We start from the raw sequence: 6,014 nt of genomic DNA on the forward strand, positions 1-6,014 counted from the left end.
TTTTTTTCACAGCTTATTTCCCTTAGACTTTCTCCCCTTTCATTCAAGTGGGTTGTCTTATGTAGTTGTATTGAAAAGTTTGAGCGTCTTATTTTATTGATTTTCTTTGTTAAAGTAAATGAGCGTATCCTCTACTGAGAGCACACGTCTGAACATTTTACACACAATTAGTGTTTATTTGCTGAATTTAACATATTGGGGACAAAAATAAAACATAAAATGTGGCCTGTGCAAAAGTTATGGTACATTTTTATATTTCGTTTTTTTCCCCCAGTATGCTAAAGTACATAAACTGTACGGTGGTCTCTGACTTTACTGTATAAGTATCGAGCAGTCTGTCTCAGTGTGTCTCACTCTTCGTGGCTTTTGGCTAACTTTGTGCCTCTTTTGTGTGTGTGTGTTTCTGTTGTAGGTGGGCTGGGGGCCGCGGCGCACTCTGCGTGCAGGTCTGCTCGTCCCGGGGCCAGATGGTGTAGGGCAGGGGCAGAGAGAGAGGGGCTTCCTCTAGCCTGACCGGCTGTACGGCGGCCAAGGTGAGAGCACGTGTCCCATGCTAAAAAACCCATGCTGTGGCATCTGCCCACTGGGCAGTGGCCTCCTCCCTGTGCCAGTGTGGGAGAAATTTCTGTTCAAAGTCAACGAGAGGAAAAAAGCAGAAGAAAAACTCTCTCTCTCTCTCTTCATGCTCTTCCATGACACTCTGTTTCTTTCGGGCTTGGTAAAATGAATGAAACCTGAATCCACTTTGAGGGGAATTATTTGTGGTTGACCGTCCAGATCGGGTTCCCATTTTCTTTATTATAGCAAGAGGATATTTGTCATCCTTTTTTTTTCCCCTCTACTTTTTCCCCCTCTTTCATACCAAACGCCTTCCATTCCGAGCCAGCTTAAAGTCCTCCTGGAACTTCCCTTGCGTTTCATACTTTCACTCACTCTCTTTATCATCTGTAACTTTCCCTTCTGCCCAAATGCCTTTGATCTAAAATTGGCCTCCACTGAACGCTTGTATACAGTAATTTTCATATGGGCTTTGAACATATTGAAGGGAGTTGTAGCTGCTTTCACTTTTATCCTCTGGTTCCTTTTCCATGGGAAATGATGAGCATATGGCAAACACCCTCGCCAAGTTCTCCAACAATGGTGGAAACTGGATTCCAACTCCTGCATCCTGTCTTCAGCCAATCCCAGAGTGCAGCACCATCCCTCCATTACACAACCATGCAGTACTTTTCAAAAGTCAGCGACCCTTCATTTATTTAATTTACAGTCAAAACGGTCATTAAAGCTGCATTGTACGTTTTTTTTTGTTAAAATTGAAAGAAATGGCATTCTTGGGTCAAAGAAAAAAATACTCAAATATGGTACAGCCTGAAATGATAATTTAAAACCATTTAAACCACGTTTTGACTGAGTTCTCTTTGAATTCTTTTATATTGAGTTTATAATCACCAGATTGATCTTCATGAGGAAGGGGCCGGAGCACAATACACATTACAAAGTGTTCTTCCAAACAGTATTCTGAGAGTCTTCAGATCCCAAGAACTTACAAACTGTGGCTTTAAGTATTAAGGAAGAGGGCAGGAAAAAAGCATAGAACATATATTTAACAGAAAATGGCACATAGGAAATAACTGCACTTCATATAAAATGTTTCTGTATTTGCCTTTATTGCAGCATCCATTATTTTCAGGAACCTAGCTTTTAGTTTTTTCAGAGAAACCTGCAGAGATATTTTTCCACACCTCCAAAGTTCAGTCTTAGAAGTTACGTTTTCTGCTTGTCATTATCCAAATGATCTGAAACACGTTCAGTTGAGGTCTGGACTCTAGATTGGTCAGTACATTGTTCTGAGAACACCACAGCTTTTGTTAGATCTGCAAATTTCTTCTTTTTCTTTTCTCAGTGAGGCTTCTTTCAGACCCATAGCGCTGAGTCGTCTTCTCACAGTGGAAGGATGGACAGAAACACCTGTGGATGTTTTCAGATCTGAAGCAGCTTGATTTTCTCCTCTTTCTCAAAGATGAAAGTTTTTAGTGCTGTTTATCTGATGGGGGCAGTTTTGGTGTCTACCAGGTCTTCCAGGTGGTTGATAGGAGTCTCAAAATCCTGATATTTCACTTATTTTCCTTAGCACTATACTACACTAGAACTCAAGGTCACTTGCTGCTTTTTATGATGTTACTACTGATGTGTGTTTTAGTAAAGAGAGTGGTCCATTTATTATTTACTCCGCCAATTAAGAACAGTTTCCTTCTCACTTTGTTCATATTCTCTGCCATGTTTTGATCTTTGACATTCAGTACAGAATACAAGAAAATCCAGCCATGATTTAAAACGTCCCTCACTCAGCCCACTGCTTTACTGGAAACAGTAAAATCTCATCGTTACCTGCTGATCAGAGGGAATATGTACTGTATAAAACCATCTTGCCTCTTAAAAATGACACTTTTGACAAATGCAGAATGCTTGCTGGAAGTGGTAGAGCTGTAATTTATAGCTTTAATTGGAGCAAATCCTGTTTTTCACTTGTAATTAATGTCAAGGAAGTCTTGATAATTTAGTGCACTGAGAGTAATTAGAGTGGCTTAAAGAAAAACACTGAAGATTTTCAGTTTCTCGTTTTAGCTGTGGTTAGTTCCAGCACTATACCGCTCAGTTTTTTCAGTGAAATAAAACAGTTCACACACACACACACCGATCAGGCATAACATTATGACCACCTCCTTGTTTCTACGCTCATTGTCCATTTTATCAGCTCCACTTACTATATAGGTGCACTTTGTAGTTCTACAGTTACAGACTGTAGTCCATCTGTTTCTCTGCATACTTTGTTAGCCCCCTTTTACCCTGTTCTTCAGTGGTCAGGACCCCCATGGACCCTCACAGAGGACCCTCATATATATAAAATATATAAAATATATATTAGTTTTTATGTATAAAATGACTATTTATTCTCTTTTGTTTGTGTCAAATACAGAAAACTAAGAAACCTAATTAGCAGCATTAGCAAGCAAGACTTAAGCATGTTAACATGCCCATATGGATGCTTAATGTTCTGTTTAATGCCTAAAGCTTGCTATTATTTTGACTACAAATACGACTGCAATGCGAGCGCTGTGCATCTGTCTCCAAGGATACATCTTTTGTTTTCATCTTAAAGATGTCACATGCATTGCTCAGGAACTCAGGAACTCACAATTACCATAGATTAGAACCAGCACTGCTACGTTGCCACATTAGGTAATTATGATAGTCCCATGTGGTCTGTATAATCAGTCTTAAATTTGAGCATATTTAGAGTGGTTTACTGCACACATATTCAATGTTGTCTCTAAGGCTCCCTTGGAACTACAGTGTGGTGAGGAATAGCATACAGTGATGTTCCTATGAAAAAAAGCGCATTGCGTATTCTCACTGCACTTGTGAACGAGGGTTGTGGAGGACGAAGGGGATGCGAGTCCTTGTTAATGTATTGTTGGCAATTAGCTGGAATTAGTTTGGGGACTGGAGCAGATCCAGAGGCCGGATCCAGAGGCTCTATCTGAACTGCAGTTCAGTGGATTGGGCTGTGAGCAGAAAAGTTAATCACTTTTATCTTGGACCAACGTTCGGCCCTTCTAGCGCTCTAGACAAGACGTTGCTTTGTCACTCTTAGCAATAAAGGTGCATTTTTGGAGCATAACCACCCACGATCTACTTTAGGTTCCCTAAAGAACCTTTCAATGGATGATTCTTTGAAGAGCATTTTTTTTTTTTTTTTATGGGATGCAGTTAAAGTGTGAAGATTCTTTTGAAGAACTGCCTCGAAACATCAAGCGTCTAACCCAATTAACATTATGAACATATGTCAGTGACTAGAGCCAAAGTGTAGACACTGGGTAATATACCTTAAGAATAATGACTAATTAAACCTAGAGTTTAAAGGTTTAAGTTCAGTTTCTCTTTAAACCAAACACTCACCCTAACCCCAAATGTAACCCTAACCTTTGTTCTATTCCTAATCCTAACTCTAACCTTTGTTTTTGTCCTAACCCTAACTGCATCCTTTATTCTGGTCCTAATCCTAAATCTAACTTTGGTTCTGGTCCTAAAACTCTATTTTTTGGCTGTAGTCCTAATCCTAACTCTAATCTTGTTTTTAATACTGACTCCAATTTTGGCTCTAGCCCTAATCAAGGTTACAGTTAATATTAGAACCAAGATTAGGGTTAAGATTAGGATTACAACCAAAATTAGATTCAGTATTAGAATTTTAGAACTCTCACCTTGACTGCAGATGTAATCCTAACTCTAACTTGAATTATAATTCTAATCATAACCCTAATGTTGGTTCTAGCCCTAATCCTTACTTTATCCTTGATTCTAGTTCTAATCCCAACCCTAATGTTGGCTTTAGTTCAGTAGATAAGCTATAGGAGACTGAATTAACCGTTTTTATTGTGTGTTTTGACTCTGTGGGCTCTCACTCCTCCTCACGTTCCAGCGTTGTCTCTTCCTCCTCGGAGCAGCTGGTGAGTTATTTATATCCAGGATAATTAGTAGTGGAATCGGCATCGCAAAGACACTCCTCAACAGGCTGAATCTACAAGGGACACAGCCAGTGATGTCCCTCTCTATCCTCCTCCCTCCATCCTTCCCCTCCTCCTCCTCCCTCTTCTTCTTCTCCTACTCGTCCAATTCCCAAGCAGGCCGATCTGGAGCAAGTGGGAAATAAACCAGAACTTGACTTCACTGAATAATTGAAGCAGTTTTTACAAGAGCAACAGCCGCTATCTGACCTCATAAAGGCATTACAAGACACAATCAGGGCCGTGCAGGGAGCGAGCGCGGGGGGGCTGGAAGAATCCAAAGAAATGCTGCTCAGAATTGATAGATAAAGAGCAAGAAGCTAACACCGGGTGGTTTGGGGTACATCAATATGCTTTGGATAGAATTAAATAGAATTAATGCTGTTAATTCAAACAAAAATGCTGTGGTTTGTAAATTAAGGTGTATTTGAATTTCATGATTCAGAGCCTATAGAAATCAGTGGATGCAGGGCAGCTTCAAGAACATCTCAAAAACTGAAAGTCATGTTTCTCTTCTTTTTTTTTTTCTAACCTTTGAACAGGTGGAACATGCTGACATGATTTCTAACACAGAAAGAAAACTTCCAAAGTAGCTACTTTCCAGTTGTTTTCTGTTCTCTGGTATTTTTTGACAACTGAAAATAAGTAAGTGAATGAATGCCGGAGATATTAAAATAATTTATACAAGTAAATGTAATATAAACCTTTTTCATTGTGCTGCTACAGCGATGAAACCCAGCAGGTTCAACAAAACCGAAGAACTACAGTTGTGAAATTACAACAAAACACTGTTGTAGATGTGTTAATGTGGATCAGACAGGTAGAGCAGATCTCTCCTGCTTATATGACAGTGAGCTGACAGAGGCAGAAACGGCTCCTGTCCTGGGACTGCCGCTCCCAGGTGAACACCCCTCCCACCCCCCAACACCGCCGCCTCATGCTAATTTCCAACTTTCAAAGCCTGTAAACTTTATCTAATTATGCAGCAGAACACATACGCACACACTCTTGTGCTCAGGTTCTGGCAGCTTGCGCCTTTTAATTTATGAAAAACAAATCTGAAATATGCAGATGTCTTTTGTTTGAAGCAGATGTTGGGTCCTGCTCGCCAGAATTCAATCAGCGGTCTCGGGGGGGGTCCTGTGTGCCATCCCTGTCCAAGGGCCTGTTTGAAGTCTGACAGGGACACGAGGACGGGGCTCAAATGCTGTTCCCCCCCAACCCACACACACACACACAGCCCGGAGCTGGATCTTGGGCTACGACGCTGCTTTCCAGGAACTGATATGGAGAAGATGGCTGATCTACTGTTGTGATGTTATGCCTTTATTTGTTGTTTAAAGATGGGTGAATATGTTTAACCCATTTAATTCTCTTAACTGTAGAAATATGTTGTTGTAGTTGATTAAATTTAGTCTTTTGCCCGTAGCCTTACTTAAAGTTATA

The sequence above is a fragment of the Colossoma macropomum genome, unplaced genomic scaffold (assembly GCF_904425465.1).
Source record: "Colossoma macropomum unplaced genomic scaffold, Colossoma_macropomum, whole genome shotgun sequence".
Classification (NCBI taxonomy): domain Eukaryota; kingdom Metazoa; phylum Chordata; class Actinopteri; order Characiformes; family Serrasalmidae; genus Colossoma; species Colossoma macropomum.